The 25,730-nt window shown below is 44.6% G+C and overlaps 1 long non-coding RNA gene across 1 annotated transcript; it reads right to left on the bottom strand.

Annotated features, from left to right (window-relative positions):
• Positions 1-4,686: 4,686 nt before the first annotated feature.
• LOC137483986 (uncharacterized) lies at positions 4,687-8,574 on the bottom strand. The gene is made up of 2 exons (XR_011004697.1): positions 8,350-8,574; positions 4,687-6,159 (listed from the first exon to the last, which is right to left on the bottom strand). It is a non-coding gene; the product is annotated as an uncharacterized lncRNA (long non-coding RNA).
• Positions 8,575-25,730: the final 17,156 nt, after the last annotated feature.

The raw sequence follows: 25,730 nt of genomic DNA, 5'->3' as shown, positions 1-25,730 counted from the left end.
TCACAGGTTAATGACAAAAATGTAGTATTGCTTTCAAATACTGTTTCCCAGGGAACTGCCTTTTGATAGAAGGGAGTTTGATCAATTCCCAGGCCCACGTGGGCACTGCCCAGCCAGGGAGGGACAATTGCAGCGAAACCCCATGAACAGGAGGTGACTGTGAGCAGCCACAGGCACCAAACTGATGTTCCAGGGCTGTCCCAAAGGGCCCTCTCTCCATCAGATATTAACTCAAGGATGGTCACTGATGATAAAAGGACAAAATCATTCTGAGCCTCACCTCCTAACCAAATTCCAGGTGTGGCTTAGAATATTTTGCTTTTCTACAACACTTTCTTTTCTGTTAAGTCAAAATCCCTAATTTTTATTCTTTGTATTAAATGGCTTTTCATGCTTCTAAGTGATCTTAGATTGTTGTGGTTCCTCTTAGCTCTGGTTCAGAGGGAAGATACCCAATTATTGTATATTTTTAGTGTAAATCAAGAGCAATCCCCTTGAAGTCAAAAGTTCATAAAAGCAGAGTGAGAAGACAATTAACTCCTGCTGTTTACAAAGTGCTTTGGAATTTCTGGGAATAGGAAGGTGTTATATAAATCTAAGATATTATTTATTAGTTTATAATAAATCCACGTGGCATAGTAATGCACACACAAACTCTAAATACAGACAGAGGTCAGTAGGTCCTGTGGCTTTTTTCCCTCTCTCAGGAGAACAGTGTCTTGTAAAACAAGAAGTGAGTAGCAAAATAAAAAGAAAAGTGTAAGGGCCAATAAAAACACAATGCTTTTTAGCCCTTATAACTGCACATTTTGTTTCAATGGCATCTTCACTTAATACTTCAATTTTTTTCTCACTTTGCAAGTCCACAAAGTAATGACAGCCTATAACAGAGAGCTTCAGTGCTAATTTCAGAATGCCTGAGTCAGCCACTTATCTTCATTTATCCTCTTCTGCTGGAATCTTTTTAAAAAAATAAAAACCCAAACCAACTGCAATTTCATAACCCTAAAATAAATGGACACACACACTCCCTCTCCTTATGCTTTGCTGAAAATTAACTTTCCTATTCTCCTTCAATTTCTTGTTACTGCCTTTATTCCCAGCTACATTTAGTGCCAGCAGTCAGATTGGTCTTAATGTTAAAGCTGTAAGGGTTCCTATTCATTGACTAAATCACACTTTATTTAAAGATTACAGAATGTCAAACCCAGCAGACCTTTCCCTTCACAGGAGTCTGCAGCTTGTTGCCTGTCCCTGTGGTGTCAAGCCTTGTTTTCCAGTGGGGAGATCTTCATATTAATTGTGTTTTCTTCCAGAATAGCACTAATCCAGCCCAGGATTCCCTAAATGCTCTTTAATTAGCAGCAGACACTCTGGGTGTGTCTGCCTGTGGTGTTTGCAACCCTTTCACTATGGTAATTAGATGGACAGCACAATTTGGAGAGTGATCTTCCAGCTCCAACCCACAAATCACAGAACCGCAGACTTTTAGGTTGGAAAAGGCCTCCAAGATCCTTGAGAGCATCCACTGACCCACCCTTGCCAAGCCCAGCACGGACCCCTGTCCCCCCAGAGCCACATCCACTCGTGGGCTGAGCACTTCCAGGGATGGAGCATGTCAATGCTGGTGGAGCAGCCACCAAGCCTGAGAGAAAGAGTTTTTTTTAAAATCAGGAACCTGACCTTGCCTGGCCTCAGTCACTGCCCAGGGAGGGTGACTCCAGCTGCAAACATGGTTTAAGGAATTTACAGCTGTGGGCAGTGGTCAGGGGGTGGGTGCTGAGGGTTCTGTGTGCAGTGGTGGCCATCACCTCCTCCTGGGGGCACAGATTGCACCAGGAGGGCACTGATGGCTCCTCTGCTGCTTGGGGACTGAGGGTTCACTTGGCACAGAGGTTCCAATCTCCCCTCTACAGCTGCTTTACACATCTGCCAGGTGATGTGGGAAAGCAGCACTGGAAATGGGTGGTTTAGGGTAGTTCTGTGCTTGGTTGACAGCAGTGTGTAGGGTTAGGATGAGAAAATAATCCTTCCTTGTCTGGAACAGGTTGCCAGCAGAAACCAGCAATTTTTCTTGTGTGGGTGCATTTTGTTCAGGGCAGTGGGGTGGCAAAAATTCAGCCACTGCCATACACTGCTTTTCACACCACCAGCTGGGCTGGAAGGGACCCAGCTCAAAGCAGCTCACATCCGAGCATGCTGCTTATTGACTTGTTGGGATGTCGTGGTCTCCAGAGATGAAGATTTCAAACTTCCTGACTCCCTGGAGTCCTCTTCAGGACCCACATAATCGCAGCAATGCTGTTCCCACCCTCTAGAAAACAAAAGACGATTTACACAAATGATCTCTGTCATTCAGGTAGCCACAAATGACCATGGGAGTGCCAGAGACTGATGCAGGGACACAGCTGTGCAGCCTGCCCAGCTTTGCTGGAGATGTGGGCACTAAACCAGGCAAATGTAGAAGGAACACTGACATATGAAGGCTGCAAGACAGACAAACGACTCACTTGGTACAAGTGAAGGGTCAGAATTTGCCTCCTCGTTGGGAGCAGTATGAACTTGAGGAATATTTGAGCTGCCACACTATATTCAGGCGGGTCAAATAACTGCTGGGATATTTTTTTCTCCGTGCCCTGCACTTCTGCATGTGTTAATATTTGCTGTGCTTTCTGGAAATTGCTTCCATCCTGCATTCTGTTCAGATAACAGCAGAGCAGAGGAGACATATGCTGTGCTGACAGCAAAGAGATTGTTGGAGTTTTCTTAAAGCTGGCAAAGAACATAACAGCAGCAGGAGACAAATATCTTCCCCCATGAGGAGCTGGTCCCCTCAGAGCACAAACAGCTATGTACCAGCCTGGGTAGTGATTTGATCCTCATTTTAGGCCAAGCACAGGCTCACAATCCTGCCCATCACAGTCCTAGCACATTCCCTGTCCCTCTGTGCAGGAGCAGCTTTCCCAGCAGTGTCTCCAGTGGAGCTCTTTCCCACTGCAATCTGTGCAGGCTGAGCCACATCTGGATGCTTTGTGGGTGAATTAAAATCCTCTCCATGTCTACCCCATTCCTGACCTCTCCTGTGAGATGAGGGCCATTTTCTGAACAATAATGGTTTTATTCCTTCCTATTCCAAAAACATGTTATCTGTTACTGCTTTGAGCTCAGCTCAAAAACAGCAGGTGAAATCTCTGCAACTTTGGCCTAAACTATGATCAAGTTTTATTTTAAAGTGAGGCTTAAGTACAACACTGCCAAATGGTTGTTGTAGCCATTCTAGCAGGAACTTGATGCTCCAGATGCCTTGGCTGTTGTGTTAGAGGAACCTGGAAATAAAACAAAGCATTCATCACTCAAGTCTCCATAGCTCAAGATGATGGGTATTGAGTGGAACACAATCACACTGTCTTTAACAGAAATTAGTTCAAAGGGGTTTGAATCAGGCCCAAGGTGAACTCTACAATATTTTCAACTTTGAAGGTGACTTCTCAAAGTTTCTACTTGTTTTGTGTTTGTTTTTATCAGAGAACAAATGTTCCTGGATTTCAAAAAGCAGCTGCACCAAATTTGGCTGGCAAGGAGGAAAAGGGGAATTGGAAATTTGAACTGTTTTAAATATCATCTTTTATGATATGTGGTCTCCAACAACACATTGTGTTTCTGTAGAGTCTTCTCTGTGTGGTCCTTAAATCCCTTTCATAAATAAAACCATCTGTCTCCTTTGAACTATAGCAGCTCTAATTTAAAAAGTCAGTATTTGCCAATGTCTACAACTCATTAGCTCTGAAGCTGTGAAAAACTTCCCTATCTGGCTCTTCATTCAACAGGCTTTGGCAATCACTGTGTTTTAAAAATTATGCCTGTTAGTTGTAAACATCCATTTTTATGAAAGATGTGTTTTGCTTGGGATATCAGGTGAATTGAAAGGTAAAAGTGAAATTAGGAGCAAAAGCTGAGCAGTCAGCCTCCAACCTGAAAGGAAAATCTCACTTGGGCATCTACCTGGTCATCAGTGTTGGACAGATCAACTCTCCTTTTCCAGTTGTGAAAGTGCAGCTGAGCACAGCCCTGCCCACACCAGAGCCCTGCAGGCTCCTGCAGGAGCTGGGGAATGTGACCTGCAGAATTTCCTTGGTGCTGCAGCATGGTTAGGGATGTTGCCTGCTAGAATTGCAGCTTGCTGGAGTGCTTAAAAGCAAAGTGCAGGCAAGTAAACCAAGGAAACATCCAAGAGAGCCACAGAGACACTGCCAAACCTCGAAGAAGCCAAGAGCCTGCTGCAGTGTTAACTCTGGTACCTGTCGGGTGCAATTGTGATCAGTGTGATCATTACAAATGAAAGAACAAGGCTCAGATTGTTGCACACTAACTGTCTGCAAGTTAAAAAGAGGGAACCTGGTTTGTAGAAAAAGAATTTTTCTCTCCCTAGATTTGGTAAAGTCTTTCAGCTGGCACTGCTTTTAGCAAGGAGAAAGATGAGGTGTGGGGAGCACAGTCTGCCTGCTGAACCCACAAGACCAGGACAGATCAGTGAAGCACAGCTCATTCATCAGTGGAGCTCTGCAAGGAAGGGCAGGCTGGGTTTGCCTCTTCTCTCTGAACAGGGATTTCTATCTCTAGGGCTGTTAATACAGCACCTTTTAAAGACAGTGAATTCTCTTTAGAAATAGGGAGATAATGAGGCCATTTCCACTCAACACTACATTTAGATAGAAAAACAAAACAAATAATGCTATCAAGATTTATAGCAAATACATTATAAAGGCCAACAGAACATTTGTATCAAGAACTGAAATGGACCTGCAGTAGAAAACACACTTTACTTTTATGACTTTAACTTTAGGGCATGGAAGGCACCTCATTAATGATTAGAGGGATACAGATGAGCCATAATAGTCTATATATCCTTATAAATGATATACAGGGAGAGCTAAAAGACAGCAAATTACAGTCTCCACTGTTGTTCTTTTTCCTCTTCACCTCTTTCTTTCTCAGTCTTCCAGCTGAAAGAAGGAATTCAAATTTATATTGACCAACTGGGTATTAACTTAGTCAAATATCTAATCACTTCTGGTAGGTGGCACAGAGAGCTGGTCTGCACTAGAGCATCTGGAAATGCAGTAGCCTCTTATAAACAGCAAAAACTCTGTTTTTAAACCCCTGAGCTGTGTTTCCTGGCAGGAGCCAGCTCAGAGCTCACCTCCATCAGGTCTTGCTGACAGGCAGGTGACATAATTAACTCATTAAGTCACAGCAGCTCAGTCTCTTTGGATCACTTGACCTTATGCTAAAAGACAACCCATTCATCAAAGGCTTGTCCTCTGTGTGCACAGGTGAGGAAGGGAAGGAAGAAGGGAAAGGGGGAGAAACAAAGAGCAAAAGGAAAATTAAGTGACTTACTGAAGGGCACAAGGAGTCTGCAGAACCAGCAGGGCTGAGCTCAGTGCTGAATGCCAGCACTGGGACTTTGTGCCAAGAAAATGCCTTCTCTAATAATCAGGAAAATGTATGTTTGATATCAGGAGGCAAAAGACTGTTTTCCCTTCAAGACAGAGAAAAGGGCAGTGGTGGCTACTGGCCTTGGCTGCACTGAGAGCTCAGAGTTTGACCAACCTCCCCACAACAGGGCTAGCAGAAAAGTCTTATTTCTTTGTGGTGGAAATTACTGGAAGAGGAAGCTTTGGCAGTACAGGGGCTTCCTTTGTGGTGAAGACACCAGCAATTCCTGCTGCAGAGTTGACAAGTCACAGCAAGAAAGTCAGGGTGGATAAATCTAGGAGTATTATCCAGAAAGAAAGAAGAGAGTGACTCTTTCCAGCCGTGGCATCACTGCACAGCTGAAAGGGAAGAAGCAGAGCTGGTCCATCCCTGCACTGTGCATCAATCTCCAGCTGTAGGGTTGGGGTGGTCTAGACGTGACTGTTAAGGAGGTTAATGGAGTCCTGAGGCTGCTCCAAGGTAGAGACAGTCTGGGCAGCCTGAGCCTTGCATTTCCCTCTGCTGTTCCCTTGGCCTCCAGGACAGACAGACAGACATGCAGACTAAGGTCGGTGTATCCCCAGGGCTTCTTAAAAGCTGCTCTTGTGGAGGCACCTTGTGATTTCAGAGCCGACCTCTCCTTTCCCTTGCCATGTAATTCTCTCTTTATGGAGTTCTTACCTTGGGGGAAATGGGTTTTATTGCAAAGTCAAAAGGTAATTTTTACATAGACTCTATTACCTGTTTATAATTAAAACCATAAAATCCCTTGTAACAGGCTTAATAACTTCCCCCACACCAGAAGAGGTTTTCATAAAGAGTCATTAAAAGTACTCACAGCTAATGCTGGAAAATCAAGAGAAACATAGAAAATTATTGAGACTTATTTCAGCATCTAACAATGGGCACTTTCCCCCATGTATATGAATAGTTAAAAATGACAAGGAATTGCAGATCAACCTCAGCCTTTCTGGCCCTTCTCCTCTACTTTTTCTTTCCTCAAGGAGACCTCCTGCCCTGGGATTTTCCAAGGCTGAGAGCATGAGTTGTGATTAGCAGCTGGGATTTCTGGCCTTGAGAATGCACTGGGATTTCTGGCCTTGAGAATGCACTGAGAAGTTCAGCTCCAGCAGTTCCTCTGAGCTCCTCTACATCCTGTTTGCTTGTCTTGACCTCCCACCATTCCTGATCATGTTGGTAATGTGAGCAGTAAGCTTAAATTCCTCTACAGTTTTCTGTCCTTTAGGACCATTGAGGTTGAAAGATGTTTTTGACTTCTGCAGGCTAGTAAAATATATATAGTAGAAACACTGTAAGCAGGAAAATGTGACCTTTAAAACAAATGGATGTAAAATTACATGTTTTACTTTGCAGTAACAACTGGCTCAGGCTGAACTGGACCTGGGGCAATCAGAGGCTTGGGGGAGCTGAACTGGTCCTATCCCAGTTTTTGAGAATCAAAACAAGCAAGAAAAATACAACAACAAAACTAAACAAAAACCCCCACCCCCACCAACTCAAAACCTACAGGGCAAAAATAAATCCGTAACAAATCTCTAGCAATGTTTTTAAAACCAGGCCATAGGTATCATCCAGGCAGTTTGACCTCCATGGATGTATGACCTACAGGCATCTCAACCAGAGACCAAAGCAGCTCTGCCCTACAACCATCCCTGTGCTGTGTTTCATTGTCAAACAACCTTATCTCCAGCTCAGATTGCCAGCCTGGGTTTATGCTTTTTTTCCCTTGGCCTAAATAATATCCTCCTCATCAGGAATGCTCAATAATGTCACCTTGGCAGAAAATTATGTGTGCAAATAAGCTAAAATTGGCTAACTGAAGTGGCAGCACATAGGAAGTGAATCCCTGCTCACGCCAAGTTCGTGGGTTAATAGGCAAGTGCCAACATTCCACACTTCTGCAAAGGAGGTGGATCTGGGAGAGTCTGGAAAAGTTCAGCCCCTTGAGAGCCTGGTTGAAGACAGATCTCAGCTTTAATAGATGCAGAATGAGCAGAAAGTCTCCTTGAAGTCAGGCAGTTTGGAGCTCTAATTTGGGGAACAATGCCTTTGGAATGTTGCCACACTCACAGCCTAACAACCTGTTAAACTACAGAACTGTTAGCAGCATCTTATCTCATCCCCCCTCACTAACTGCAGTTTTCCTTAAATTTACATTCTCAACTCGCAATCACTTCTCAAACATCTCTTGGGTTTTCCTGTAAATCATTTCCAGCCCCAAATGCTGACTCATGGGGGAACTGAGGTTAAAGAAACTTTATTTATGTCAGAGGAATTGATCGCTTGTAATTTAAAGCCTTCCTGCCCACTATTCATCTTCTGCCTCTTGCTTCATGCCTTTGTCCCACATGTGGGCCATGGCAGGTGCAGAGCCATGTATCTGTCAGAACAGTAAAGCTGCCTCATTGCTCATTTTTGGCCTCCTTGACCTTGACTGCTCACCTTACTTTATTAGTACAGTTCTTCAAAACTTCTGAAAAAGCAAAATATTCCCCCTTGATGCCCTTCCCCATTTAATATAGTAGCACTTCTAATGGTTCTTTCAAGCTGTAGCAGCCTCTCAACTCCCTCACCCCTGCCACCTTCTCCCTTCTTTCTTCTTTATCCCTTTTTTTTTTCCTCCCAGTTGACACAGAGTCCACTTCTCTCTGGAGCTCCTGGCCTTTTAGCTTCATCCTTATGTCACTTTGGTATACAAATAGCCATCACCACAATAATCCCATCTGACTGTTTCCTTCACTTGGGGGCTGGGTGACTTCAAACCTCCTTCTAACACATCTTCATCCCTGCAGGAGTGTGGCCAACAGGACTTGTTTAATCACTGAGCCCCCTTTGTGCAGCGGCTCCTACCATGACTGAGGGTTTCTTGACTTTGTGCTGCTCTCTGCAGCCTCGAGAACCTTCTGCTCCTGGGATAGAAACATTTGTGCCACCTTTGACAGCAATCCCATCCCCTCAGACCCCAAGGGGAAGACAGCTAACAGCTGTTGGCTGTTTAGCACCATCCATTCTCCCCCTTTGCTCAGGAATGGCATAAACGTGATGGGGAGTGGAGAGCTCATTAAAGGGGGCAGCCTTGGGGCTCTACCTGTGTCGCCAAAAGCAACAAACCTGTCCCGTGAGCTAAGGATGCACTGTCAGCTACTCCAACAGCAGCTTGGAGACATTGCAGGGATAGCTGGGGAAAAAAAAAATTAAAAAGCAAGTTTCTCTCTCATTTATCTGTCCCTGGTACCTGAAGGTGCCTTGTAATGCTGGTTTGTAGCTTGCTGCTTTTTCTTGTATTATTTGTAACTCACTCTTCTAGGAACTTCACAGTAACTAGCCTCAGTGGATTTCCCATCAATTTATCTTTTCCTGCACCTGAACTCTCTTGGGGATTCAGCCTTCAGGGACATTGACAGAGGTGGCAGTGCCCTCCTGTCCCATGCACACGGTTCCCTCTGTAGCTGTACCTGAATCCAGGTGAGGCTCATGAGGAGTGATAAACAAGGATCATGAGAAACCCTCTCACAGCTACCCCTACTCTTGCTGCACCTTGGGTCTCAGACTTTCCAGAAGGATTCTGAAGAATTCACAGAGAAATCTGTGATATATTCCATTGAAAGAATGGAATTTATCAGCTCTATACAACAAAAAAACAATCACTGTAGGAAAGAGACAAAAATTACTTTGGATTAACGAGGCTGCTGGTGGGGAAAGAGTCATTCATAAGCAGATTAAGCAAACCAATCATGTTACAACATTGTTTTGATGTGTATTACTTGGAGTTAGTAGATTTATACTTGCTCTAAAAGAAAAAGGACATTTAACTTAATAGAAGACAGTGAAAACTAGGCAAAAAATCTGAAGCCACTTGAAACACTACACACTGTTATTATGAAGGGGAGAAATTCAGCTCGGTGGGGGGAATTCTGAGCCTTTTTGTTAGGATCCTGACTTTAGCAATCTGCCTCCCACATGGAGGGAGCAGGGAAGGCTCAGCCTAACACGTGCCAAGCTCAGCCACGTGCAGGGAGCCCAGCCTGGGCTCAGCTCATGAGATGCAAGAGGGAGCTCTGCATTCAATAAGGCTGATAGATCATTTACAGGGTGCTGGGAGATGGAATATGCAGTAATCACACCAGAGCACAGCAAAACAGAGACAAGACAGGGGTGAAAAATTGCAGACTGATTAGTAATTTGTCACAGGCTTGCATGGGGTCTGCCAAAGTTGGAGGCAGTGGAACAACGTGCATTTCCTGTGTCTTCAAAGCAACTCGGGCACCGAGTCCTCCATTCCAATTTCAGGAAATAAATAGCAGCGATAATTGATGAACAACTCTGAGTTGTCTTCCCATGCCTTTTCAGCTCCTGATTTTATCATCCTGCTAGGAGAAAATTTCCCCAACAAACAGTTTATTGATTGTCCATTACATATTTTCCCTCTAAAGTTCTCAGAATGCCATCCAGATGTCAGACACATGATAGCAAAGCAGAAATTCAGCCAGGGAACAAAGATATCCTTAGCTGCAGCACTGAATCTGACATTCAGGAATCCAGACCCCATGTTTACCCCTAGATCTTAATTAATCCTTCCTGTACCTCCCCATTCATAATGGAAAAGCAAACACATTTCTAGTTCCAAACTTTCCTGGCCTTTGATATTTGTTATGAGCACACTGAAGAGATGACTGTGTTGATGGGGTGGTTTGGAGAGTGTCTTACAGAAAAAAGGTCCAGTTTTGGGGGTGCAGAACTTAGAATCATAGAATAACCAGAGTTGGAAGGGAGCCACAAAGACCATCAAGTCCAAATCCTGCACAAATCCATGTGGTTTGGGGGATTTTTTTTTCAAGACCAAGCACTAACATCCTTTAAGTTTTAAATGCACTAGATTATAATACTCTTAATTTTGGAAATAAATAATGCTGGCTAGTAAATTTCCTTAAAGATGCAAGTGCATTCTAATTAAGTTTTCCTGATCAGATCTGTCAAGGCACCTCATGCCTGTTCCTCCTTAGAGCACAGGGAGGGCAATTCCTACCAAATTAACCATTACCCATGTAATCAGCAGGAGTAGGCTGAGATAATTGGGGTTGTTTAGCCCGGAGAAAAGAAGGCTTTGAGGTGACCTAATTGCAGCCTCTCAATCCCTGAAGGATTCTCTACAGCAGAGATGCAGAGGCTTTTTGCAAGGACATGCAGTGTTAGGACAGGGGGAATGGATTTAAATTGACAGAGAATGGGGTTTAGGTTGTATGTTAGGAGGAAATTCTTTCCTGTGAGGGTGCTGAGGCCCTGGCATGGGTTGTCCAGAGAAGCTGTGGCCGCCCCATCCCTAAAAGTCTTGGATGGGCTTGGAGCAACCTGGTCTAGTAGAAGGTGTCTCTGCCCATGGCAGGGGTTGAACAAGATGACTTTTAAGGTCCTGTCCAACCCAAACCATTCCACGATTCCATGAATCATGAACAGAGGCAAAAAGTTGACCCCCTGCTCATCTCAACCTGTACCCAGTGCCCTAAAGACCAGGTCACTCTCTCACCCAAGGCAGCACCTCAGTACACCTGTTCTTTGAAAAGAACATACACAAAGAAATGAGTGGGAAACATCTCATTTTTCCACACAAAGGAGAAAGCCAGCCCAGAATAAACAGCTTCCTACAGGAATCACAGCTGCTTTGGTGTGCAAAGGCCGACATGCATGCAAATGGTGCCTAATTAACTGCTTAAGGAGAGATTAGCTGCCATATGTTGCAGGAGTGATGGGTGTGCTTCCAGTGTGGAATTAATCGATTACAAATATACCATCTCATGAAATACACTGCGGGCTGCCTGCACCCTAGGGAGCACAGGGGCGGGAGCTGGGTGTGGTGTTGGTGTCCCTGTGCTCAGCTGGCTGGGATGAGGGGAGCAGGGCAGGGCTGCAAGAGCACTCGTGCCACAGCCACAGCTTCTCTGGGCAACCTATGCTGGGGCCTCACCACCCTCACAGGGAAGAATTTAATCCTAATATCCAATCTAGACCTGTTATGGGTGCTCATGCCTCATGTTGAAGGAGCCACATGGGTTTGGGTGGCCACAACACCGGGAAAAGGGTCTGCTCCACCATTGTAAATATCATTTACCCAGTGCACAAAAACAGTAACTGAAGGAACAAGTCAAGACACCACCAAATGAAGCCTTTGCATGCCACCACACATCCCAACAGGCCAAGATGGAAATAGAGCTGGGTCGCAGAATTTGGAATGAACAACCTATTTCTTACTCAAGCCAGGTGTCTTTCATAAAGAAATTCTATCTGAACTTTGGGAATGACAGGGAATAGGGGAAGACATCCAGGTCTTGATCCTCAAAGTTGTGGGTGCCACTGGAAAAATTGTTCATGACCTCCTGGTCATCCCCTGGCCAGACACTTGCCCACTCCCATTCATCCCTCAGCTCACCCTGCAGCCCTTTGTTACCCACAGCTCACCGAGGAAAAATAATTGTGTTCTTCAGCTCAGAAAGCTCAATGGACACGTCAGGGGTTTAGCAGGGCTGTGGGATCACCAGAAGGAGAAATAGGATGGGGAAGGATCACACCTTTGGGCAGAGCAGAGCTCAGCAGCAACAGCAGCTCAGCTGCCTTTCTCAGCAGCACTTTACCCCACATGCATTAATCAGGAGAAATCATTTAATCCTTCTCACCTCTTTTCCTGCAAAGTGGGTTATTGGTATATCCCAGCTTTGCCCAGCTTTGCATGGATAAATCCATAACCAGCATTTTATTACCACAACTGTGGGACTCTGTGAGCGGGCATGTGCAAGGAAAAAACTCAAACTGTAATTCCTACCTATCCCCCATATTCTGAAGTCACAGACTTCAAAGGCCTGAACTAAAGTCCCTGGAAAGCACTGAAAGGCTCCACTGAAACCCTGTTAAAGTCTGACTTCCAGAATTTCCCCAGAGATTTCCCCTTGCCTGCCAAGACTGACAGGCCTGAAAGCAAGTAGGGCACTGCCCCAAATGTTGGAGCAGCAGATTGTACCAAAGGTTTCACCCCCCTGAAAATGGTATTGAAATGAAGAGTAGATGACACAGCAGCCACTGTGAGCCTCAGAAAGGTCAAGTGATCCTGTGCTTCCTTAGGAGCAATTTATGCAGTGCTTCAGTGCCATCTGAAATGGAATAATCTCAAGAAGGCATTGAGAGCTCTCCCTCTGCTGTTTTCTGAACCTTAGTAGGAGATGCAAAACCAGAGAGATTTGTTAGGTGTTGCACAGAGGCAAAAGAAATAGTTCTGCTCTCTCAGAATCTTTTCAAATTCTGTCATCACGGGTTTAAAGACTTGCCTCACACTCAGCCTCAACCTCTGTTACACACACAGAAGTGATACAGCAAGTATTCCATATAAACACTCATTTGCCTCCTAGTGCCATTTAGCACTTGTAAAATAAGAACGAACTACCACCAACAATTCTGAATGATGCAAAAAGGCAAGACACTGTCAGATAAAACACCTGATGCTGAAAATGAGATGTGAGCTACTGAGATCTGGGGCTTTGGTTTGACTCTGGAAGACTGAACACCAGGAGCCTAAGGGGCTAAGAACTGAGAATTGCTGGGCTATAAGAAAAATCCACTTTAGTGCAGAAAATGTTAAAGCAACTTTTAAATCACAGCCAGGAGGCACCTAAATATTGCATTAGAATGGGCCACTGAGCTTTGCAACAGCACCAAAGTAAAGGGAAGTTATCCCAAGCACAGAGAGGAAAATTGAAAGGTGAAGGGAAAATAGGAAAGAGAAAGGTATGAAAAAAAAAAGAAAGGTAGGAGCCTCCCTGTAGCAACAGGCTCAGCACAACCTACACACATAGAATGCCTCTTGTCTTGGTTTGAAAAGACAGGTGTCTGCTGAAGAAGGCAGGAGCCTTGCTTGAAATGGAGAATGTAAATGTCCTCCCTCTGAATTATTATAATTTTGAAATTAAGGGGCTCTCAGGCAAAGATATGGGAGTTGGAATAACAGGGGTTTTTTTTAATTAGGAAAAAAGTAGAAGTAAAATAAAAATGCAGTAAACAAATCAGCACTGCCAGAGTGAGAAGAGGCCCTGGCAGCCTGTGGGTCAGGGAGGTGGCAGCAGTCCCATCCCATGGTGGCTCAGCCCTCCTGCAGTGCCAGCTGTGCTTCTGCTGGAGCAGGGATCCTGCACAAGGGTGGAGTTTTCCTCTGAAGCTCCAGGGCTGCTGGAGATGGGCCTGGGCTTCCTCTGGGAATGCAGTGGGGAAGAAAGCTGCTCCTCTGGGAATGCAGTGGGCAAAGGCTGCTGTGGGGTTCCAAAGTCAGATTGGATCCAGGTAGGAATGCTTGGCTCCTCCCCTGGGCGGAGCATCTCCCCATGGGATGATGGAATTTTCTCAGCCATGCAGGGACACTCACTGGCCATGGACAGCAGAGATCTCCTGGAGGGAGGATTGGCTGTGGGAAAGATGAAGAAAAAACTGCCCAGTGAACAGAGAGAACTGCCCCAGCTCTGACAGGTTGTAAATAGAATACACAGCCCAGGCCACATTGTGCATTTCTAACCCAAGACACCTCTTTAACAGAAAGTGATGTGGTTTGACTTTTAATTCAGGCCTTCAAACGCCCTTGTTGTGTGCAGAAGCTGAGCTGTGTGGAGCAGGTTGGGAGCCAGCCCTAGGCTGCAGTGTCACCTCCCAGTGCTGCCAGTTTGGCACCTTGGCATCACCTTGTGGATTTAAATCGAATCATTGATAAACTGAACCCCTCATTAACAAAGGGCCCTCAAGTGCCTTCAAAATGATTGAAGCCAGACAAAAGATTAACTCCAGAAGGCAAGGAAAAATAAAAGATATTCAAAAAACAGCAAAATCCCACAAAACTCACCACTTTCTACTCAAGTGCAACTCCCTGGAGAATCTGCACCCATGCCAGGCTGGGCCATTTACAACACTGCAAAGAGAAGGAACAAACACAGGTTTTAGAAGATGAGGCTTTTCTGTCCTCTTTATTATCATTACATCAATTATTCTGGGATATTAATTCCTTTTTTGTTCAAGATTCATGGAAAATTCTGAAAGAAAAAGCAATACAGTCTCCTTCCTCTCTATTTGTCTCCCTCTCTCCATTCTTTTTGAGGAAATTGGTGAAGGCCCTTTCTTAGGAGTCTAAAAGGAAGATATTAAATACAGACACGTAAAAATCATCACTTACAGGCAGTGTTTTTACAAAATCCAGTAATTTATAGAAAAGCAAAGTTCTTCAAAATGACCTTTTATGTACTAGACAATTTTTTTGAAGTGGGAGAAAGAGGGGAAAAAAAACCCCAAGAGGACTTTCTCTTGATAGTATGACGTGCACTTAGTAAGAGAAGGCTGTTGAAAACACTTAAACTCTGTTTTAGGTCTTTCTGCTGTTGCCCATCACCATGGTATCAGAACATCAGAAATGTAAAGCAGATTAGCAAAATCTGAGTCTCTGTGGGGCTCCTGATTCTTTGTCATTTTTTGTGTACACAGAACCCCATGGGAAGTGAGTCCACGTGTGTTGATTTCCAGGGAGGCTGAAAGCAAATTCCATTTTCCAACAGTGCTGCCTAAGAGGATGGAGCTGCAGCAATTTCCTGAGTCACTCAGAATTTGGCCTTGTCCATTTTCTTCTGAAAGTTTATTCCATAATCGGGCCCCTTTCTGGACAAGAAACCTATACTTCAGGATTTGCAACTGGTATTTTGGATTCTCTGAGGCCTAAATAGGTGCCAAATGTGTGCTATGCTTCAAGCACCTCTTTTCTAGCTCTGAACGGGTTAATTTTCTCACTGGTAATTTTGTGAAATTACTCAAATGGATGTGAATTCCTGCATGCAGTTTTTTATAGCTTTTTCTTCCACCAGAATAAAACCCCAGTCCCTGTCACAATGCTGCCTCTCTCCTGACACAACAGCCAGGGCCATCACTGTCACAAGTTCCGTGATGGAGCTGTTATTACAGAGAACATTACATCTCAAATGATGGGATTTGGTGGTCAGCTGGTTGTTCTGTGCAAAATTATGTTTGAACAGAGCTAAAAATGAAACATTTAGAACCATCACATAAAACATAAAAGGATGGAAGAACAAAATAATGAAGGGGGAAAAAATAAAAAGCACTTGGGGACATTCTCTAGTACAGTTTGTACCATCACACAAGAGTTATTGTTTTTCCTACAGCTCATGGTTAGGGCCACTCTTAAAGTCCAGGAGCTCCATTTGACCATTCCCAGCCACCTAATTTGGGGTCCCAGAGGTGGGGTCTGCTGTTGTGATGATGCTGAATATCTCAAGCAATAACCATGGGATGCTCTGTAGGCAGAGCTCTAGTCCTGAGTTATATAATCTGATCTGGCTATGCAGTCCTGGAAACCAAAGTTATGTAAATAAATTATCCCAGTGGCTGCAGGGACTGGCAAAATTGGCTGTGTGCTCTGAATCCAAATGTGCTGCTCTGAGGAGTCAAAGCAGCTCAACACCTGCCCAGCAGATCTGCCCTGACAGGAACACCTCTGCCTGCTCCTCTCCCCAGCCCTTCTGCTGCCTGACACCTGTAGATCCAAGGGACTCGCTCAGATGAATTTCTGGCTCAATCTTCCACACCAAAATCTGGGAGAAATAATCAGGAAGTCTGATCTCCAGTAATTCTCGTTTACTCCTTTGGCACTCAGTCCCACCCAGCCCAGGCAAGGGAGGACAGCAGCTCTGAGGGGCTCCTGTGAGTGTTGTCATGGGGAAAGGTTAGGAATGGCTCCAAGGAACAAGGGGACAATCAACTATTTGAGCTAATGCATCTAGTGACACTATTACCAAAGCAGGATTTCATAAAACCTTACGAGGGTGCAGGGAAAGTTATCATTAGAAGAGTTTAGCCTAAGGTTTTTACCTTTTTTTGGGCACTACATGTTAAGTGTAGTGTCTATTCAAAATAATTGCGGAGCCAGGATAATCCATTCGGAATCACTAGAAAATAAGGGCAAGGAGAAAGAAGTTTAAAAAATTTAAAAAGGAATGAAATCAATGCCTTGGAGATAAATGTGGCTGAAAAAAGTGAAAGGCAAAATCATTACTCAAAGAAGAAAAGTGAAATTATTCCTGCTTTGATGCATATAGAAAAGCATCTTGATAACTACAAGGCAAATCTAAAGAATGTGTAATCAAAAAAGAATGGGGTCCCTGTTTTTTCTGTTGCACTCTCAAATCTTGAATAGTGGTGATTTGATTGAGTTGACCTCAGAGGAGACCAACCAGACCAGAAAAACCCAGGATGTGATGGATGTACCAGTGGAGGGCTCAGCTCTGGAAGAGCTCCTTGACAGCAGAGCCAGGCAGCTCCACACAACCTCTCTGGGCACCTCAGGGAGCTCACAGGGATCCAAGGTCTCAGGGATTCAGATCTTTTTGCACACCTGTGGATGCCAGCCTGGTCAGGGAGAGAGAAACGGCAATCGCTTCTCACAGTGGCTTGTGAGAATTTTTAGGGAGTTGTAAGAATGTGATAACAATTGTTAGTATAAACAATCTGCAGGTGGTGTTTTTCCACTTTGTTTTTCTGTTCTTCTCAAGGACGGTGTGTGAGAAAGATGTTTTTTATTAACTAGCCAATCAGATAGAATGTATCGTATCAGTCTATATAAGCTGGAGAATCCTTTGTATTAAAGCTTCTTTTTGTCCTCTTGCAATTCGGTCTGTCGTCTGTTCTTGCGTCATTCTTGTGTCATTCTTGCTGCAAGAGTGACACACACCCCTCCCCTCCCCTCCCCTCCCCTCCCCTCCCCTCCCCTCCCCTCCCCTCCCCTCCCCTCCCCTCCCCTCCCCTCCCCTCCCCTCCCCTCCCCTCCCTTCCCTTCCCTCCCCTCCCCTCCCCTCCCCTCCCCTCCCCTCCCCTCCCCTCCCCTCCCCTCCCCTCCCCTCCCCTCCCCTCCCCTCCCCTTCCCTTCCCTTCCCTTCCCTTCCCTTCCCTTCCCTTCCCTTCCCTTCCCTTCCCTTCCCTTCCCTTCCCTTCCCTTCCCTTCCCTTCCCTTCCCTCCCCTCCCCTCCCCTCCCCTCCCCCTCCCCTCCCCTCCCCTCCCCTCCCCTTCCCTTCCCTTCCCTTCCCTTCCCTTCCCTTCCCTTCCCTTCCCTTCCCTTCCCTTCCCTTCCCTTCCCTTCCCTTCCCTTCCCTTCCCTTCCCTTCCCTTCCCTTCCCTTCCCTTCCCTTCCCTTCCCTTCCCTTCCCTTCCCTTCCCTTCCCTTCCCTTCCCTTCCCTTCCCTTCCCTTCCCTTCCCTTCCCTTCCCTTCCCTTCCCTTCCCTTCCCTTCCCTTCCCTTCCCCTTTCTCATAGCTGCCTCCCCACCCTTCCCATGCAGAAAAAAGCTGTTTTAAGGCCCCATCTCAGTGCAGGAGGCTGGTTTGGGGTGTCTGTGTGTGTGCAGCACTCACCTGCCCCGTGACACCACCAAGGACACTCTGGATGCTTTATCAGACAGCTTGAGAGGCTGGTCCAGCTGGAAGCTGGGCAGCCAAAGGTGCCCTGAGTGTCCTTGCAGCTGACTCCAGGTGAGGGATGTGGTGACAACACCCAGTAGAAGTCCTCAGGCTCATTAAAGAGCCGAGAGGTGCTCTCACACATTGTCACCTGCCTGCCTGACACAAAGCTTGCTGAAGGGCTGCAGGGCCTGGGCAGAGCTGGCAGCAGCATGAGGCACAGCCATGTGCACAGCCATGCAGCCATGTGCAGCTCCTGTGGCAGTTCTCACCTCCCGTGGAGCTCCCGGTGCTGGTTCCAGCTCTCCAGGCTCCCTCGAGGAAATCTGGGCAGGAACAAGGGAATGTTCATTCATTTTCACAGCCTGGCTTTGGGCTCGGCTGGGACAGGAACAGAACTGCCACTTACTCCCCAAGTTTGTTCATTTTTTGGTTTGGAGCAGACTCCAGTCTGTGCATAAAGACAGTGTCTTCCCTGCCTCATCTTTCCAGGTTTATGCCACCATGCAGCAGCCTCCAGCTGGTCCAGCAGCATGTGCTGCTCCTCAGATTGTACAAAGGGATTCGGGGTAAAAGAAAAATGGCAGAAAGCCCCACACCTAAAGAAAGAACAAATTCCTGTGATGGCAGAAAGTGGCACGGGGCCACCTGCATGCAGGGACAGGATCCAGGTCTGCCACTCACCATCTGGGATTTCTGCTCCCGTGGCTGTGCCGTGTGGCACGAGGGCTCGTCCCCTCCCTGTGGCCACTGCAGTCCTGTGCCAAGTGTTTGTACCTCAGCTGCCTGCGTGGGGGTTGTTTTTTTTTTTCTTTGAAACATTTTGCTCAAAAGCTGAAGGGGCAGGAGGCACTGAATCAGTGCCCAGAGAGACCACACTGCTTGGATCATGGTGCATTTTATAATATATTTGGGATTGCTCTTCATCCAGATAAATTTGGGATTGGAGGAAATCCAAATGAAGGGGTCTAGGGTTGTCTTCCTACCTCTTCCGTTGCAAAAGCAATTTCCTTTATTGGCGTCCTCCAAGTAGAAGTAATCTTTCAGAGGGAGGTTTGGCAAAAACATGGAAGGGTTTTATAGTGACAGGGCCAAAGGTTGATAAAACCCCATTGAAGCCATTGCAGTCCAAGGTAATAGGCAGCTCTAGACTTTCAGGAGAGTTAATGGAAGGAAAACAGTCTGGGTTTTCAGTAAAGGGAAAAACAGAAAACTGATTTTTACCAGTATTTTTCCTTTCCAATGCACACACATCAACACTACCAAACAACAGTACTTTGAATGGGAGACTTGGTTTCAGAAATAGGCATTTCAGATTGTCTGCAGTGCTATAAAGCAATGAATTGTGCTGAAAAATGATTTTTACTTGCCCAACAATCCCATATAATTGAGTTCCCATCATTATTATCTGGACATAGAGTCTGTTTAACATGACAGCCCAATAGGATGTTCTTCCCAAGAGCCCTCTTGTATTCAGGACAGTCAGAGCAATGGGGGACAAAAGAAAACCAAATTTGTGCAGAGTCTTAACAGTGCTAAGCAAGCAGAGTAAATTAATATCAGGAGAAGATGAACGACAGCCTTACACAAGGCTCAGCAGAATTCTTCTTGTGAGGATGTGGGACCTCATATTCCCTGGCAGAATCAGTTCTTCCCCTGATCATTTATGCTGGAAGTCAGGCTGAGCTGTCATCCAGCAAGTTTTAAAGCCAACAGATGTCCCCATCTCCAACTGTTTTGGAAATGCATTCAGAAAAACACAAGCAGACAATAGCAGAAGGATTAAATTTTTGAGGGCATAAGTGCTGTGAGGATCACAAAGCTGGGACAGTAGCTGAACACCACTTGGCAACGGCATCTTGTGGAGGGAGCCAAAATACTCCTTCCTTCTGGGCAAAGGGAAATGGCTGCATCTGTAAAATGCTATTGCTTATGTTCTTTAAAAATAAAAATATATAATTTTCTGCTTTGGTCATAGTTTAATCAATATATTGAGCTGAAAGGGATGAAAACTGAAGCTGGCAAAGCTGGGCTTGGAGGAAGCAGTTTTGTTTTTGTTAACAATGCTCATTAGTTCATTTTTAACACATTTTCTGCTGATATCTGAGACCTGTGACAATGGCAGTCATTGCCACTTCTTCCCCTTCACTGAGCTCAAGGATTCCTCCTCAAGACCAGAGGTACAAGGTCACCCCTTTTGACACTGATGGGTTTGCTGACACCCACAGAGCATCACTGGTGAGCAAGGGTGGACTGAGAGACTGGAACCCCAGAGTGGCCTCCTTGGCACCTTCTGCCTAATTAGACTTTGCATATTTATCTTTAAATCATCCACAGATGGATAAACACCCGTGCTGCTGTCCCTCGAACAGCTGCCTGCAGGGATGCCCCAGCTTTGCAGCATCACTGTGAGCTCTCACACACAGAACCTCTGGCCAGGAGAGCCCAGTGGTCTCCCTTGGTCCTTTCCCCATGGGCTGTGGCCCCTTTTCGAAGAAGCAATTCTAGGGGAACAGCTTTGTTTGCTACCCTGAATGACAGTCAGGAGGTTGGTTTTACAATCCGGCTGGTACAACATGTGTGGCCCACGTTTTTAAAGAAATTGCTCAGAGCCCCTTCACCTTTTCCTCTGATTCTGTCCATTTTACAGCATTTCCAGGTCCTGCCCTGCCCTCTCCACCTTCATACATCCCAGAATTTTGCTTTGAAAACACAACCACAGATAAAAGCACTTGACCTTATACACACTGTATTTTTCCTATTCCTTTCAAGTGGTTTTTGTAACATCAAAACAGAAAATTCCAACGCAGAAATTTCTAAAGAAGCACGGCTGTACCTGAGTTTCAGATTAAATTAGCACCTTTGCAATCAAAAACTACATGAATACATTTCTTTTTCTTACCTGCAGCATTACTATAACAAGAGCCAGAGCGTGGCACAGATTTTAGAGGCAGAACATCAAACACAACCCAGAGTTTTGCAATTACCTGTCTCAGAGAGGACAGGGAAAGAGGAAATGAGGCAGATGGAGAGTGCTGTTTGCTGGGAGGTGTTTTGCTGAGTGACACCCAGCACATCCTTACAAGACAGCAGTGCCTGCTTTTTATGTGTTTTGGACCTGAATTTTAAAATATGTTGATGTTCTCTGTGTGAAAATCAGAGTCTCCAAAGTTTTTAAGTGTGTTGGACTACAACATGGTTGTGGAGGCAAATGAAACAAACCCTTTGTCCTGTAGGGTGGCAGAACCAGTGCCTGTTGTCACCGGCATGTACCAACCCAAACAAGCCACTTATAAAAAAAAATCCACTGGCTTGCCTGTTATTGTACATTTTTATCACCAAGATAAAGGTAAAAGTCAGTTAAGGCACAGTTTATAGGTTAATCCTTCCCAGAAGGAAGGATTCCATCAGAGAAGAGTTTATATGTTTCCCCCCCTTCATTTAAACAACACTAACATTTGTAATATCCTGAGACTAAAATGTATTTGAGGTAAAATTTTGATGACATTTGAGGCAACCAGATTAATTAGATCAGACTTCTTGTGTTTGCTCAGATTCCTCACCTCCTTTCCAAGCCTTGTTTTTTTTTTTTTTTCTTGTTTGTAGCTGAAAACACAGAACACAAATCATCCTTTCAAACTTGCTCCTACCTTGATTAAAAAAAAAAAAAAAAAGTAGGGGGGAAATAGGTGTTTTACAATTCTAATTGTGTAACTGCTGTGCATGTGCCAAAGTTTGTTCTGACTGTGTCAGCTCATACAACAGCTTGGCCTTATCTGCACAGTGCAGAGATTTGAACAGGTTTAGGAGAGCTTTCAGAAATTCAAATTCTCTGTTTACCACCTGGTAGCCTCCTCTGCTGCTCAGCTCACAGTTCCTACCATGCTGATGTACAAACACAGCCCCCTCCTAAAACACAGATATTCCTCCAAAAGCAGGGCTGTGAATTAAAGTCCCAGATTTCAGCTTGAGGGGAATGCTTGGGCACTGGGAATAGCAGAAAGGGAAAAGAGGTCTAGGCGTCTGTGATGTTCCACACTCAACTGAGATGTGAGACTGTAAGAAAAACTCACCTCACCAGCCACAGCCCTGGCACACCTGGGTTTACCCATCCACCTGATCCTGAACTATTTAAATATATCTGGGAGTTTGAGCCCTGTTTTAATGCTTATTTTTAACACTATAAAGGTGTGCAGGACACTTGAGACTTGCATTTGTGTATTACATTGTGATTACAAGTTATTGGCACACAATGATTCAGCCGTGTGGGTCAGGAGTGTGGATATTGCTAAGGGAGACAGAATAAACAGCAAAGTTTGGGAAAGTTTGGGAGAAAATTCCCAACACATCACAATGTAGCTTTTGCCATGATGAAGAAACCCCCCCACACCCCTTTTCCACCCGGTATCACTCCAGTGAGCATCCTGTCTGGATAACACCTTTCCAAGATAACACCCAGCTTGCTGGATAACCCCATGGGAAGAAGCAGAAGAGTATTTACATTTGTATATACACACATATATGTGTGTAAATAGAGTTTACAAGTTGTATATAGATATATATGGTATGCTGTATAACAAGTTGCAGGTTTATGTTAAGCTACAAGTAGCATAAAATCTATTTACACATACACATCTATATAAAAATATATATAGATACTTAAATACTACATATGTATACATATATATACTTATATATCTACATATATAAGTAGTGTTTTTAAGTTATATATATGTATATATAAGCTATATGTATGTATATATATATATACACATGTATACTTATATATATGTAGATATATAAATACATATGTGTATATATATGCTTATATATCTACATATATAAGTAGTGGTTTTAAGTTTTATATATATATATCATACAGCTATAGAGGACATAAAGATACACATCCTGACACAAGCCTGTATTTACACAACTTGTAAATAAAAAATAAGCCTGAAATGCCCCAAAGTGGAGGTGCAAAAGGCCAGCAAGATCAAAGTGACATTTAATCCAAATGCCCAGGCATGTCCCAGGCTGCTGGAGCATCCAGTGCTATTGCCTGCCCTGCCACCTGGGCAAGCAGGCAGCTTCCCACGAGGACATAATGACCAAAGAAAATTGCTGTCCAGTGAGGACCACCAAACCAGGGAAGGGAAAAGCACCAGAAAGTGATTTCAGTGCTTAGGTTGTTTCAAATTGGATGGAACGTGTTAGGAAAACATTTCATTTCCATCTTTCCACTGCATTTGCCAAAGAGGTTAAATCCATCTGCAATACCCTTTTTTTCAGGCTGTCCCTCAGGTTCAAAGGGTGCAGCGTGTTCTTATCAATCCCTCAGAGCTGGCTTTGGGACTGATAACTTCTAAGCCTCTCCTTTTCTCATAAGTCTGTGAAAGAGCGAGAAAATTGCAAATAATTACATCCTGAAGTGATGGAGCTATCTCCCTAAAAATCCAGTACAATTCCCAGGAATAAACGTTCCTCTCTGATCTCCTCATGGACCCTGCTTTCCAATGCTTGCCACTGCTCCTGCACTTCCACATGGGGACCACAGCAGGAAAATTACTTTTAAAGCTCTAGACAAAAAAAAAAGAAAACATAGCAGAATCCAAGAAAGAGCATTTTTTTTCTTGATGCAGATGCAATTGTGACATTATTCAACATCTTTTCAACCCTGAAATTTTTAAAAGAACAGGTACTGACAGAGATCTGTTCTCTTCTAGCAAGCTACTGTCTGCTTGATATTTCTGCAGTGTTAGTCTGTCTTTTTAGCCTGGTCCTATGGTTTTCCAGCTGCAATTTGCACAAATTAAATCTCCAGACTTGTAAAGTTGATTCATGTAATCAGCAGCAGCAGGAGTTTGTCAAAGAGGATTATTTGCATGTTTACAGCCCAAATTGAGTTTTGACTTAATGCTTGTCCATGGTACAATGAAAGTTTTTGCAGCTGTTCTGTCCAGAAAAGGGGTGGGGGATGGGGAGGGGGACAATTTGCCTTGGACCCACAGTTGAGGGTGGGAGGATGGTGAGAGGCTACACCTTATCTGAGAGGTGTGGAGGAAGTTATGTGGGCACTGCCCTCCTCCTCAGACCCCCTTGCTTCTTATTTTCCATCCCTGAGCTTGGCCTAAGCCCTGGATTCACACTTCAGTCCTGCAGGGTGAGAGGAATTCTAGAGGTAGGGGTTTTTTTGCAACATTAGGTAGGAAAATGGCATTTTTAGATGGTGAAGCCTAAATTGAGCCATATCCATACAAAAGGATCACATGCCAGTAACACAGCAAACAGTGAACACACATAGCAGATCTCATTCATTATAAAATATTTTCAGGCTCTAGACTTTGGTGTAAAAATGTTACTAAACCAGAATAGTGGCCCTTGGCTCTTTTTTCATCAACACAAGCGGAAGCAGCAGCTCTCAGTGTTGTGCAGAAGATGGGTTACAGGGTGTCTGGATGACTGGCATGACTGGAAGAAATAATTCCCTCCCCAAACATCAAACCAACCTTTCTCCTGAATCCAAAATTCTTCAGCAAAGTTTCTGTCTGCAGCAATGGAGACGGTGCTACAACTGGTATGGAATAAGCAAAAGAAAAATCCATAAAAAGCAACATAATTTCTACACAACAAAAATTTTTTTTTTTTTTTTTCTGGGAAAAAAAAAAAAAAGCAATTTCCTTAGGATCCAGAGCAGACATGAAGCAAACCAAGTGCTTATTTGGGATTTTGATATTAATTTTGACTCAGGCCACAGCTAATCCTTCCCATCCCAGGTGACTCAGGAGCCAGTACCATGTGTTGTGATGCTCTCCTGTTACAGGCTGAGCTGGGAGCTGGCTGATTACAAGTGGTGAATGTGCACGTTCAGCCACGTGGTGCAATTATAATTCAACTGCGTGTACACACAGGCACAGAGAACTGGGGTTGCTCATTACCTCCTTTGTCAGAGCCTATTTTTCTTTGCAAGATTGTTCCTATTGCACCAGAATAAACAATAATTTTGGATCTTTGCACATCCACCAGCATTTTCCTAGACAACCCATTCTTTCATTGCCAGCACTCTGGGCTGTGCAATCTCTGCCCATAGAGGTTTGCAGTCACACTGGGCTTAGATGCTCAGCTTTTGGGAGGAGGTAATAGAATCATAGAATAGTTTGGGTTGGAAGTGACCTTTAAAGGCCACCTAATCCAATGCCCCAGCAAAAAGTGGGGTCCACTAGGCCAGGTTGCTCAGAAGACACAGGTGAGTGCACACACACACACACACACACACACACAAAGTCACACACACGGTCACTTCCCTGATCAAACAGGTTCATCTCCAAGACTGATGCACAGACCTGTGTCAATCCTGAATGGAGATTCTTTCTGTCTGTGCTCTTGGCATGCTCAGCTGGGGGGTTTCAAGTCCTACAAGCATGCAAAAAGTCTGAGCCAAGTTCAAATTCAGCTCATTACTTGGAAGAAAAATCCATCCAGGTATCACCTCACCGTTGTGATAGCCCATGCTCAGGCAGTGGAGCAGGAAAGGACATTGTAAACTCATCATTTTGTGTTCCACCAACACAATTTTCTCAACAACCAGTGGAAAATCCATAGTGAATGTGAGAGCTGAACTCAGTGTTTCCAGTGTAACAGACTCAGGAAATAACTGCTGCTTTCTCCCACCTTCTCAGCACACTCAGTCATGAAACATAAGGAAAGGGTGCTCCCAGGAACACCTCTGGAAATTTCAAATAAAAGGGTATTTAGTA

Source organism: Anomalospiza imberbis, chromosome 17, assembly GCF_031753505.1.
Source record: "Anomalospiza imberbis isolate Cuckoo-Finch-1a 21T00152 chromosome 17, ASM3175350v1, whole genome shotgun sequence".
Taxonomy (NCBI): Eukaryota; Metazoa; Chordata; class Aves; order Passeriformes; family Viduidae; genus Anomalospiza; species Anomalospiza imberbis.
The sequence above is the reverse complement of the archived record's forward strand: the minus strand, read 5'-3'. Positions and strand labels throughout refer to the sequence as shown.